Here is a 14091-nt window from a genome sequence, read left to right as displayed (position 1 = left end):
TAGAAAGCCACTTGTTTTTCTAGCTACTCTTTCCAGCTATTAACTCAGGTCTGCATTTTTCAAAATTAAATATCCTTGTGTGTTTTTACAGCCCATCTCTTCCCCCAACCAGAATGTCAAATTGTACTGATGGAGGTTACTACTACGGTATTCTTCTCATGCTATACTTTCTGCCACTGATGCCTGCTCAGAATTAAATCCAATATGTTAGTTTGCTTTGTTTATTCTAGGGCTAGTTGTGCCAAGAAGTTGCCTATCCTATCCACTTCCTTATGGAATTATTCGATCGATGTCAGGATAATTGAAGTCTCCCACTAGTATTATTTGTCCTCATTCTGCAGTACACCCATTTTCACCTAATATTTCCTGATCACTTTCCTTTGTCCCAATTAGGTGGTCTACATTTTTTCTAACTTCTACCCAAAGGGAGTCCACAATACTCCTTTGTTGTACAATATAATGTCTCACCTCCACCTATGTGCCCATTTGGCCTGTTTTGTAGTGTTTCTAGTCTACTGGCTTTCTTCTCCCAGTTGGTTTCAAAGAATCCAGTTATGTCATCGTTCTCCCTATCCATTCACCCTTTTTATTTTTCAGGTATCTAGTATTAATATAGAAAACAATTCTCTATTTTGCCTAGCTTTTTTGCACCTATTTCCATACCTGCCACCTTTCCTGTTTAATGAGAAGACTAACCTGCCCTTATTGTTTGTGCCCTATTTTATTTCCTTCAGCCCCGGCGAGGACTCCCTTGACTCTGAACCACCTCGCTCCCGGAGCTGGGACAATCCAGGTCTCAGGCTTTTTTGCTCCCCAACTGCCCCCGAGTTTAAAACTTGTTCTACCAGATTTTTATAGTAGCAGTTTTCGGTCTATATTGGTTCAGATGGAGTCTGTCCCTCCGGCTAGATATTTTTACCTGGTCCAAAAGGTATCCCAGTTTCTAAATGCATCTATAGCACTCCTCTGTGTGCCATCACTCCCATCCCTGTATTCAACTTGGGATTTTTCCCTGCCTCTGGAACTGGCAGTAAATCAGAGAGTGCACTTCACGCTCTGACCTAAAAACCCACGTTTGAACTCACTGCTATCCTTTCATCTGTCACTGATACGGACAATAATAATAATAATAATGGCATTTATTAAGCGCTTACTGTAAGCGCTGGGGAGGTTACAAGGTGATCAGGTTGTCCCACAGGGGGCTCACAGTGTTCATCCCCATTTTTACAGATGAGGTAACTGAGGCACAGAGAAGTGAAGTGACTCGCCCAAAGTCACACAGCTGACAATTGGCAGAGCCGGGATTTGAACCCATGACCTCTGACTCCAAAGCCCGTGCTCTTTCCACTGAGCCACGCTGCTTCCCTCTCTATTGGCTCTTTCCCACAACCCATCTCCTAAGATTCCCTGCCTTTGCGCCCATAAGGCAAGTTAATCTGTGGTCAACCTGAATGCCATAAACCCATTTATTTATGTGTCCAGAGGTCAAATCACCCACTACCACTTGCTTCTGTTTGCTTCTAAAGGTCCCCTGCCCTTCTTTGGATTGGTGTCCCTATTATAAGACACCCCCATACCCAAGACAACAACAAAGGGGGAAAGCCCATCTGAGAGTTCATTTCCCGCCTCTCCAGTTGAACAGTCCCCCCAACATCCCTCAGGCTGCTATGGGAGATAGAGCTGTTCTAGTATTCTTGAAAGCCTCATCATATGACTTTGGTGCTCTCAGCTCCTCTAGTGCAAATATTCTTCCCTGCAGAATACATAACTACTCTCAGCACCAGGAAACTCTTACACCAGGCACACGTAAAAATGAAACCAGCAACGGAGGCAGCTGGTTTCATTCATGCTGTACGGAGTGCAAGGTGCAATCATTTCTGAATTGCCCACCTACCTCTCATCCAGATCCTTCCCAAATTTCTAATAAAATCAGCAAAAAAAACTCTGCAATCTGTTGGCCAACTGGCAGTTAGACTTATTTATTTATGTTTCAATAAATGGAATCTTTTAGAACATGTAGACAAAATCCTTGCTTTCAATTTTACTGTCCCGTCATCTGAGACATGTCTTTAGTACTGTGAGTGAAATCAAATCAATCAATGGTGTTTATTGAGCACCTGGGTGCAGAACGTTGGGAGAGTACAAGACTCAGAATCATGTGCCCTGCCCTCAAGGAGCTTACAGCCTACTGAGGAAAAAAAAAAAGACAGACAAAAATGATTTACAAATTGGAGGAGACAGCCTCTGGAAGGGCTTCCCACCATATAAAACAATGTTCACATCTGAAATCCAAAAATGAAATGTAAATATTAGAAAGAACTGTAGAAGGTACAGAGGAAGGCAACCAAAATGGGCAAGAGGATGGAGCAGCTTCTGAACAAGGAGAGGCTGAAATGTTGCCAATTTGTACTTCCCAAGCACTTAGTACAGTGCTCTGCACATAGTAAGCGCTCAATAAATACGATTGATTGATTGATTGAAAAGATTAGGACTCTCCAGGCTGTTAAGATAAAGGCTGAAAGAGGACATGACTGAAGACGGAATTACGAAGCAAATGAACGGGGCAAAAATGAACTGTCATACACCAAATCCTGTAATACTGGGACCACGTCAATCGTATTGAAGCCTGTATATGTTAGGTTGAAAACAAACAAAACGAAGGACTTCAACCAGCAAGCCTAGGCACTCCATTACCACAGGAAGTTGCGCACTTCTAGACTGTGAGCCCACTGCTGTGTAGGGACCGTCTCTATATTTTGCCAACTTGTACTTCCCAAGCGCTTAGTACAGTGCTCTGCACACAGTAAGCGCTCAATAAATACGATTGAATGAGTGAATGAAAGCAGAAAAATACCAGCAGGTGGAAGAGGGGTTTGAATAGAAATCAGGGTTGATTCGAGGGGAGAGTTAGTTGGTGTTGGATGGCCTGGGCCTAAACATGAAGATGAATATTCAGAAAGGGAACCATCACATAGTTTCTCCAGGCATCCAGCTGTCCTGTCAGAAACAGAGGAGGATGATAATTGGGATCACTGCCCTGACCCAGAATGGCTTTACTTATGCTCTCATGGCTCCTGGAAACCAATCCGCACCTTACTAATCAATCAATCCATGGTATTTACTAAGGGCTTAGCACTTGGGAAAGTACAATACAACAGTTTGTCAACACGCTAAGGGGACTGTGAGGGGGAAAGAGCCGAAAGTAGGGGCGATGCCAACAGCGGTGAAAGATTTTGACCAAAAAACCACTTGGGGCATCTTGCGTGGTGGACCAGACTCAGCCCGAATCCTGAAAATAAGTGGCTAGCTAACACATGGCAGAAAACACAGCGGCTACTGTGGTGGCTACTCTGGTAACCACCTGTTGGCCTCTGGCACTTGAGTCACTTGGGCCTTAAATGGATTCTGCATGAAAAAATTGTGTGTGCGCACTTGACAATGTGCTGCATCTCGACCTCACTGGGAATAGGGATGCAGGGACGAGACAGCGCAAGTGGCCCCGCTCAAGCCATTATCACAATTATTAGTTCCTCTGCCCGGGTTCTCATCCCCAAAGTCTTCAGGACGGAACCAGGTTTATCTGTCATTTAAGACAAGAGACTCCAATCATCATCGTGTTCATAACAGTACGAATGGGAAAATGGAAGACTTCAGGCTGCAGCTGTACAGTTGAGAGGGCATAGCAGAGTCACCTAGGTCATTTACAATGTAGACAACTTTACACCAAGCAGTCCAGAGTTTACTGAAAAACACTATTCATTCAACATGAACCAATGCTTGCCTCAAGCAAGTGGCCATTTGACCAACTGGAGCGGAACATGCTGCTTCATAATTAGGAAACTCCACTACCTATTTTGACTACTTACTCCATTACCATCTCTAACACCAACCTAATCCCTGTACTTCAAGCTCTTCTCTTTTATCACTGACCCTTTAACTCACACCCAACATGGAATTCCCTCCCCCTTGGTATGACAGACCACCACTCAGCTCATCTTCAAAGCCCTCCCAGAAGCGTTCCCTGCCTAGCATCTCATTTCCCCATCCTAATTCTCCCTCCCTTCTACATTTGGATTTGTACCCCTAAAGCACTTTGATACCCCACAACACTTATGTACATATCCTCGTGCTCGGCTGTTTGTTTTTATGGTATGATAGGTGCTTCCCCTATCCATAACTGATTGTAATGTCTGTCTTCCGCACTAGATAGGGTCTACCAACTCTACTGTCCTCTCCCAAGTGCTTAGTCCAGTATTCAGCACATGTTAAGTGCTCATTAAACACCACTGATTGAAGTTTTATTCTTATTAACTTGATTGACATTAGTAGTTTAAGTTTCCCAGATGACTGATAAAAGGTTTTCCATTGATGAACACCAGACTTAAATGAAGGGTTGTGATACATTAGTGGAGTCATAGTCATTCAACATTGCATGTGCCTCTGCCATCATCAACAATGGCATTTACTGAGTTCTTGCTATGTGTAAAACACTGTACTGAGGCTTGGGAGAGTTGACAGCCATGTTCCCCACCCACAACAAGCTTACAGTCTATAGGGTGAGACAAACATTAATATAAATAATTTAATAAAGTAAAGCTATGAACATAAGAGCTGTGGGGCTGAGCGCGCCCCTGGCAGGAACTCTTCAAATCTGCTTTCCCCGATCTTCCAAAACATTCTGAAAACCCATCTCCCCCAGAAGACCTTTTCCAAATAATTTCTGCTACTACACATTGTGTCACCCTAACAGCTTCTCTCTGCACTTTAAGAACATTTAATTTTAAAAATCATTTTTTCCCATACTGTTGCTGTTACCAGTTGTGTTTATATTTTGCCTTCTGCCTTCACTGCGCCTGCCTGTCTCTCCTCCATTAAACTGTAGGCTTCTAGAGAATACGGACCATGTCTTTTACTTCTACTATATAGTCTTATCATCACCAATTATATTTATTAAGCGCTTACTGTGTGCAGAGCGCTGTACTAAGCCCTTGGGAGAGTACAATACAGCAATATAATGGACATGTTCCCTGCCCACAATGAACTTATAGTCTAGTATTCTGAATGACTATACAGTATTCTGCAAATAGGTGTCCAGGAAGTATTACTGCTTGAGTGAGTGATTCTGATAACGGCAAGCGCTCAACAAATACGACTGAATGAATGATCTACTGAGGGGTCCAGGACTACACAATGATGAAAACACCACTAAAGAACAGGGTCTCTCCTTCACAAACATTGGGGCACTCAAAGCAAAAGTATCTGCATTAGAGGGTCATACAAAACTCCCATGTTTCTATTTGAAGTACCCCATACAAAGCTAAGCTTCCTAGGCGGTGTATTTGTAGTCTCAAAACACTGAGCTGAGGCTACCAGGTGTGACCTGGGGATTAAGGAAGGTATGGATAGAGATGGAAAGGTCACAAAGATTCCACTGACCAAGTAGGAAAATTGCTTTTATGGTTAGGACTAGTGGTTTGTGGCTTCACCATTTTATTTCTGCTGGGTTGGAGCTTTTCTTACAAATTTCCCATCTGACGACAATGATCAGATGCAGATTCAGTCACAAGAGAAATTTCCCACTAAAAAATGATTTTCAAAAAAAGACACTTTGCCCTGAAGAGACCCAGCCTACATAGAAAGGACCAAACAGTCTGTTCATTCAGAACCAAAACTGTAACATTATCAGGATAAAACAGATAACAAAACTGAGGCCAGATAACAAAACTGAGGCGACTGTCTATTCAAAACTGCTTTAGTCCCCATTATATGCTTCACTCTTCTGTTAAGCCCACCACAGAGAAGAAGTGAGGCCTAGTTAGAAGAGCACAGGGTTGGGAGTCCAAAGACCTGAGTTCTAATCTCAGCTCCACCACTTGCCTGTTCTGGGACTTCGGCAAGTCGCAAGTTCTCTGTGCCTCAATTCCCTCCTCTGTAAAATGAGGATTAGATTCCTGGGTCTTTTTGCTTGTTTTATGGAATTTTTTAGGTGCTTTACTATGTGCCAGGCGCTGTAGCAAGTCCTGGGGTAAATACGAGATAATTAGGTTGGACACAGCCCATGTCACACATGGGGCTCACAATCTTAATCCCCATTTTCCAAGTGAGGTAAATGAGGCACAGAAGACTGACTTGCCCAAGGACACACAGCAGACATATGGTGGAGCCGGGATTAGAACACAGGTCCTCTAACCCCCCAGCCCATGACCTTTTCCATTAGGCCACACTGCTTCTGTTCTCCCTCCACCTTGGACTGTGAGCCTTATGTGGGATACAGAATGTGTCTGATCCATTATACTGTATCTACCCCGGCAATAAATAGATAGCAAATGCTCAAATACAATTACCAAATCTGGTTCAAAAAAAAAGATCTGTAACAACCTCAATGTTTAGTCCAGTATTAAAAATACAATACATGATAGTCGATAGTAATGGGTAATACTAATACGCTAGTGGTAATTCTGAGTGCAGAAGGAAACAAGTGCCAAGAAGCAGCTAGGACCTTGAGCAAGTCACTTAACTACTCTGGGCCTCAGTTATTTCATCTGTAAAATGGGGATTAAGACGGTGTGCCCCATGTGGGATGGGGACTGTGTCCAACCTGATTAACCTCTATTTACCCCAGCACTTGTTACAGTGTCTGGCACATAAGTGCTTCAATACAAAAAAAAAAAAAAAACCCAAAAACCAAACCCACAAGGGCCAAAAAGGGGAGATGGGGAGGAAGGATGGAAAAAGAAAAAGGCACACACTCTGTGCCTCAAAAAAGTAGTGTAGCGTTAAATGACCATTCATAACATGGCTTAGTGGAAAGAACATGGGTACAGGAGGCAGAGATCATAGGTTCTGATCCCGGCTCCACCACTTGTCAGCTGAGTGACTTTGGGCAAGTCACAACTTCTCTGTGCCTCAGTTCCCTCACCTGTAAAACGGGGATTAAGACTGTGAGCCCACGTGGGACAATCTGATTACCTTGTCCTTCCCCAGTGCTTAGAACAGTGCTTGGCACATAGTAAGCGCTTAACAAATACAACCATTATTATTACTATTGTTATAAAAGTCTTGACACTTCCGAAAATACTGAGAAATAGCTAAATCCTCTGACGTTTGCTAGCATACTTAAGAATCAGTACCCTGGCTGAGAGACCTGGAAATCTCTTAACTGCAACAAGGCCTTTCTGCCTAAAATAAATACACTCAACTCATCTTTGATTTTATACTGACCATTTATCAGCAAGAGAAACTAAATGGATTATGGCTTTTACAGAGGGAGGGGATGTAGGGTTTTTTAGTTTGGTTGATTTTTTTTCCATTTGTTTAAGTAGACCTCTAACATGCCACCACACTAACTGGAAAAAGCTGTCCTCTAGCAAGTTAATACAAATAGATCTAATAAAGGCTAAAAACGGATCAGAGAAAAGGCAGCACCAAGAACAAGAAATTTACACCAAGTAGTTTCGATATTGCATTCAGAAAATAAATTTTAAAAATTTATATCACCCAGTTGAAGCTAAAAGATGTACAACCATAAGCAAGGCCTCTCCTGGATCAGATCTCTGGTCCACCCAGCCTGGTGTTCTGTCTCCAGTCATGCCAGGAAGCCTGGGGGTAATTGTGTGATGGTTGCCCTCCTTTCATCAATCCTAATGGTAAGGGATGCTATTAACCAACTGTAGTTGAACCCTTTCTGTGGGCATAGCACTAAGAACGTGGGAAAGTACAACAGAGTTTGTAGATGCAATTCCTATCACTCAATCGTATTTACTGAGCACTTACTGGGTGCAGAGCGTTTGGGAGAGTACAATGTAACAATATACCAGACACATTATCTGCCCACAAGGAGCTTACAGTCTACAGGGTAATCGATCGTATTTGAGCACGAGTGAGCAGTGCACTGACGGGGGTGGGGAGCATCACAGTTTTAGTGGGTATGGCCCTCGAAGAGCTTTCAATCAGTCTAAAGGTGTACGTATGCACCAATCTCTCCGATTAGCAACCTATCAGGCACAAAGAGTATCCAGGACGAAGCACAATGGTCAATCTGCCTTGTCCCTAGAGCAAGAAAACAAATTCTGTTTGTTAAATGTCCCACCTACAGCATTACCTGATAACTTTAGGTAACAGTAAACGGGCACTCAGCGGATACATGTCAGAAGAGTCCCTTTTTCCTCCACTTGCTCCTTTAGATGGGAAATAAGGAAATGAGAACTAAATCTCTCAAAGAAAAGAGAACTGTCAAGAATTCTAAAATTTGAAGACATCAGAGCAAACACTAACACTAACACTTTAGGTCGTGGGTTCTAATCCCGGCTCCGCCACTTGTCGGCTGTGTGACTTTGGGCAAGACACTTAGCTTCTCTGCGCCTCAGTTACCTCATCTGTAAAATGGGGATTAAGACTGTGAGCCCCACGTGGGACCTTGTATCCCCCCCACTGCTTAGAACAGTGCTTTGCACATAGTGAGCGCTTAACAAAAACCATTATTATTATTATTATTATTATTTGTGATTAACTCATCCCCACTACACAAGCTCCTTGAGGGCAGGAATGTCTACCAACTCTTTTGTATTATACTCCCATAAAGGTGCTCTGCAAACAATACGCATTGAACACCACTGACTGACTGCTACTTGCATGGGGAATTAAGAATACTCTAGATCTCAAAACAGGGTATTTGAAGGGTGAAGGGGAGGTGCACGGGAATGAAAAACTTCATTTCAGCTGATCAAGCTAACTCCCTTCAATACCAGAGTTGAAATACAAGGTCCAACTTCCACGCCACACCACCTGGCCAATTAAAATACACAAGCACATCCTGCCCACTCAGAAAGGCTTTCCACAAGAGGGACTTGTACCACAAAAGAATCGTAGTTATGTTTTACCCTAAGAGTTGATAATACCTAGCAACCTTAGCAGTTGGCTCCACTACCCTCTCCCGTCTCTGAAACAGTCTTTTAGACTGTGAGCCCACTGTTGGGTAGGGACTGTCTCTATATGTTGCCAACTTGTACTTCCCAAGCGCTTAGTACAGTGCTCTGCACACAGTAAGCGCTCAATAAATACGATTTATTGAAACCCACCAGCTTGGCATGATCCCTGAGGCCTCCTTTCCTTTCCAGCTCTCACTGTGTTGCTAAATCCTGTAGGTTTAACCTCCACGAGGTTTCCAGGATCCACTATTCCCCCTCTATCCAAACCTCTATCACACTGGTCCAGGCACTTGTCATACCCCAACTAGATGACTGAATCAGTAGAAGAAATAGTAAAAGCACTTACTGAGTTTCCATTACATACACTGCACTGAGCAACTGGGTAGTACCAAATAAGCAAGTGACATCGTAGTATACTCTCCCAAGTGCCTAGCACATTGCTCTGCACACAGTAAGCACTCAAATACGTTTGAATGAATTTCCCGCAACAGCAACCATTGATATTAGTTAATATTAATGATGTGGGCCCCTTGCCCACAAGGAGCTTGCTTAAACTCTAATGCAATGGAAATGAAGAGATTCTGATTAGAAATCAACCAGTAGTTATTTACGGAGCGATTACTGCATGCAGAGCACTGTACTAAGCACTTGGGAAAGTACAATAGAATAAGCAGACACGTTCCTCGTCCACAATGAATTTACAGTCTGGAAGGCGAGACAGGCATTAATATGAATAAATAAGTAATTTAAAACATACTTTAAAGATATGTACATAAGCGCTGTGGGATTGGGGATGGGGGCAAATATCAAGTGTCCAAAGGTTGAAGTGCAGAGAAGACGCAAAAGGGAGAGCCAGCCGGGAAAAAAGAGGGCTCCTCCAAGGGAAGGCCTTTTGGAGAAGATGAGAGCTTTAAAGGTGGACAGAGGGATGATCTGCCAAATATGGAGCAGGAGGGAGTTCCAGGTTAGGGAGATGATGTGGAAAGGGGGTTGGCGGTGAGACAGATAAGATCGGGGCACCGTGAGTAAGCTAGAGCTAGGGGAGCAGAGTGTGCGGGCTGGGCTGATAACCAATTACAACACTAAAGTCAGAAGGCTATTGCTTTACAAGACTGGTTAGGGCTTAAACACTTTGAGTCCATTAACAATGCTAACTTCTTCAACCAAAGCCCCTCCCGTGAATCTCTCCCCTGCCCAGTTCACGCTTCCCTTTGCTACCTGGACCATTTTCCCAAAATGTTTATCTGCACATGCCTCTCTACTCAAAAACATTCATTACCCACTCTTCGTGACCATCAGCCTCAAGACACTACATCATCAATCTCCTTTACTGCTTCTCCATTACACCCCCAGTTCACACATTCCTCTCGAGCTAACCTACTGGGCCTCACTCTAGTCTCTTTTTTCATGGTATTTGTTAAGCACGCACTATGTACCAGGCACTGTACTAAGCACTTGGACTGATACAAGAAAATCCATGTTCCACTTGGGGTTTACAGTCTTAATCCCTATTTTACAGAAGAGGTAACAGGCTCATAGAGTGGACCTGCTCAAGGCCACACAGCAGACAAGTGGTGGAGCCATGATTAGAACCCAGGTCCCCCTGACTCCCAGGGCTCATGCTCTATCCATTAGGTCACACTGCTCCTTTCCCGCTCAGACCCCCTTATTCATGCCCTTCCTTCCTCCTTGGAGACCATCCCCAATTAATTTTTCTTCTTCCTAAATATCCCATTCCTCCTGCCCTCACAGCTATACACTCACATCCCCCTGCACATATTGGTTTACATACTCTATTATTTAGGCACTTTCTTAATCCACATATCCATTTTTCCATTCTTTTTCTTCTCCTGGCTGTAGCAATTTTGTATGTCTCCCCTGTTCCTCATGGGCAGAGATCATGTCATCTAACTCTACTTTATACTCCCAAGTACTTAGTCAGGGCTCTGCACCCAACAGGCCCTCAATAAAACAACTGACTGATTGTTAACAATGCTGAATGACGACAGCTGTAGATGCCAACCTAAAGAGAGAAAAATATAAAAAGAGCCTGCAAGACAATTCTTGCTATTTCATCCCTTCAGAAGGACTTTAGTTGGTACATTTAATGTACAATTATGGTGGTCAGTCCATTTTAAGAGTGCAGTGGTTCATTTCCAGCACGTTTTTAATCAATCATATTTGAGTGCTTACTAGGGGTAAAGCACTGTATTAAGTGGTTGGGAGGGTAGAACACAACAATATAAGACACATTCCCTGACCAAAACAGACTGACAGTCTAGTGAGGGAGACATTTTCTATACACTTTGGCTAGAAGGCTCTTAGGGAATTACAGAATGTCACAATAAAATAAAAAAATCAACCAATGGCATTTATCAAGTGCTTACTATGTGCAGAGCATTGTACTAAGCGCTTGGGAGAGTACCATACAGAGTTAACAGATATTCCCTGCCCATAATGAGTAATATTATAGTTATGGTATTTATCAAACACATACTAAGGGCTAGGGTAGATCCAAGATAATCAGATCTGACACAGTCACCATATGATTCCCAGCAAACATTCTAAGAGCAGGAGAGCAGGTATTTCATCCCCATCTTGCAGATGAGGAAACGGAGGACCACAGAGTTTAGGTGACTTGCCCAAGGTCACATCACACCAAGGGCAGAGCTGAGATTAGAACCCTGGTCTCCTGACTCTCTAGTGGCCCTTTCCACCAGACTGCACTCCCTCCCCAAGCACTTAGTACAGTGCTCTGCACACAGTAAGCGCTCAATAAGTGCAATTGACTGACTCCTGCAATGTTCTTCCAACAACCCATGGCTACCAGCGAGGTGCCACGCCAGAAGAAATGCTTGTGGGAGCGTGCACGCTATGCCACAAGTTTTCTTTAATGCGAGGACCATCAGGAACGTAACTTTTGTGTAACAGCAAGGATCACATCCGGGCCTTTAGGGAACTAACTTGTTCCTCTCTGGCTCATTCTATTTTACCCTGCTTAGCAGCTGCAGTTGTCACCCTACTCCCCACCTCATGTGCAAACCTTGGGAGTTCCCTTACCATATCATTTACTTTTACCACTCGACCTTTTGGTCTGGCATTCTAAAGAAAGCTCTACATTTTAAAACAGCATTACTACTACCTTTCAAATGTTTCCTGAGAAGGATGGCAGCCAGAGAGGCAAATTCTCTCCCCACAGCAGTTTACAGCTCCCTGAAAAATTAAAAACAACTGGTCAGACACTTTGAAAGAGCTACGTTTCGGATTATTACTATGGTGGAGGGGAGGGTTCTGCCTGAAACATCCTCAGGGGGAGGGGAGTCCTGGGCCCAAGATGACAAGGTTGAGTCTGGTTCCCAGTAGCCACAGAAGTGGATTCAAGCCTCACACTGCGGGTGAGGGAGGGGAAGTGGGCACTGGCCTGTTCAAAGGGTTTCACCCACACAGAGACCACCAGGCAGACGTGAACACCCAATTCATATGTGCTGAACCTACTTGCAGGATGCCAAGTGACTTCCCAAGCCTGGACAGATACAGCTTTAGCCCGACCCGGCTCAGCCCTCAAGACTCAGAAACTGACCCAAGTCAATCAATCAGTGGCATTTATTTACTCTGCACAAAGCATCATCATCATCAATCGTATTTATTGAGCGCTTACTGTGTGCAGAGCACTGTACTGAGCGCTTGGAAAGTACAAATTGGCAATATATAGAGACAGTCCCTACCCAACAGTGGGCTCACAGTCTAAAAGGGGGAGACAAAACCAAACAAACAAAATAAAATAAACAGAATAGATATGTACAAGTAAAATAAATAGAGTAATATATATGTACAAACATATATACATATATACAGGTGCTGTGGGGAAGGGAAGGAGGTAAGATGGGGGGGGTGGAGAGGGGGACGAGGGGGAGAGGAAGCGCTCGATAAGTCCATAGGTCCTCCAGGCTCACTGTGTGGAAGGGGCCTAGATGACAGCTGGCCAAACTGCCATCAATCAGCACCCTGAGCAAACTCTACTCCTGGCACAGGGCTCCAGTAGGCTGAGAGCTGGCTGCTAGAAAGAAGACTCCCTCGGCCTTCCTGAAACCAGTACACCCAGGGCAACCGGGAAGGGTGCCACTCCTTGCTCAGATGCCCTATATTATATAGTAAGGCAATTCCAAGTCTCCTCTCCCTTATGAATTCAGGTGCGAGTCTCAGGAACCCCAATGACTCCAGTCCTCTTTATTAGTACAAGAGGACCCTGAACCCCCCTCCCAGGCATACAAAAGCCCCCAAACCAGAAGCCATCCCAGACTGACCCAATCCGGGACGCCGGTGTTCAAACCTCTGACTTCAACAAAGTCACCCGACATGCCTCGCTTGGAGGTTCTTGGGATTAGGTGCCACAGGGCTGGAGGACTTCCCAGTACCAATCAACACCGGCCCTGACAACTTGCCAGCAACTCTATTCGCTTGGGGCTAGGCACCCACTTAACACCTCTGGGAGCCGACTAAAAGGGAGAAGACTTTGAATCTGTGCTACGGGCTGCTACCCTTCAGTTTCAAGAGCCGCAGTATTTATGGAGTGCCTCCAGCACATAGTAAGCGCTTAACAAATACGATCATTATTATTATTATTACAATACACAGAGTGCTATGCAGGGTCTCGTGGAATATTCGAAAGATAAAAATGGGATCCCTGCCCTTGAGGAGTGTACACTCTTCGGCCAATGGTGATTCCATCATTTGCCATGAAAATCAAAAATGCCCTTCCGTCTCTTCCATAGCCCTTAAAAGACCTTGATACGCTCAGTAGGAAGAAGGCTAACACAAAACGATATGGCTTGATTTTTAGAAAACAAAACACAAAAGGAAGTGATTTGAAGGAGGCCAAAGAGAGGTAAAGATTTTTGTTGCTGCAAGGGTAACTTGTAGAACCACAGCAAGAAAACAGAACTCCCCAGTGCAGCATCTCTAGAGTGTGGTGCACCATGATGTTGCTATCTATCCTGTGGAGCAGGAGAACTGCCTTTCAGGCCTAGGAGGAAATCAAGGAGAGCCTGTTCAGTGCAAACCACTAGTCCTACTGGAAAAAAAAATAACTCAAGTGCACGTCTTGCTGGTGGCGGGACACTGTGGAGTAGAATACTTTCGGTTATCAATCCAAATCAATGGTAAT

The 14091-nt window shown here is 44.1% G+C and overlaps 1 protein-coding gene across 13 annotated transcripts in view; it reads right to left on the bottom strand.

The window, feature by feature from the left end:
* Positions 1-14091, bottom strand: part of TRIP12 (thyroid hormone receptor interactor 12) — a 154454-nt gene that overhangs the window by 124119 nt on the left and 16244 nt on the right. For all 13 annotated transcript variants that reach the window (XM_038763049.1, XM_038763299.1, XM_038763442.1 and 10 more), the window contains exon 2: positions 12070-12140. The gene's annotated coding sequence lies outside the window, so the exon portion shown is untranslated. The remainder of the gene's footprint in view (positions 1-12069; positions 12141-14091) is intronic.

The sequence above is a fragment of the Tachyglossus aculeatus genome, chromosome 1, assembly GCF_015852505.1.
Source record: "Tachyglossus aculeatus isolate mTacAcu1 chromosome 1, mTacAcu1.pri, whole genome shotgun sequence".
NCBI lineage: Eukaryota > Metazoa > Chordata > Mammalia > Monotremata > Tachyglossidae > Tachyglossus > Tachyglossus aculeatus.
Note: the sequence above shows the minus strand (reverse complement) of the source record. Positions and strands in the feature narration are given on the sequence as shown.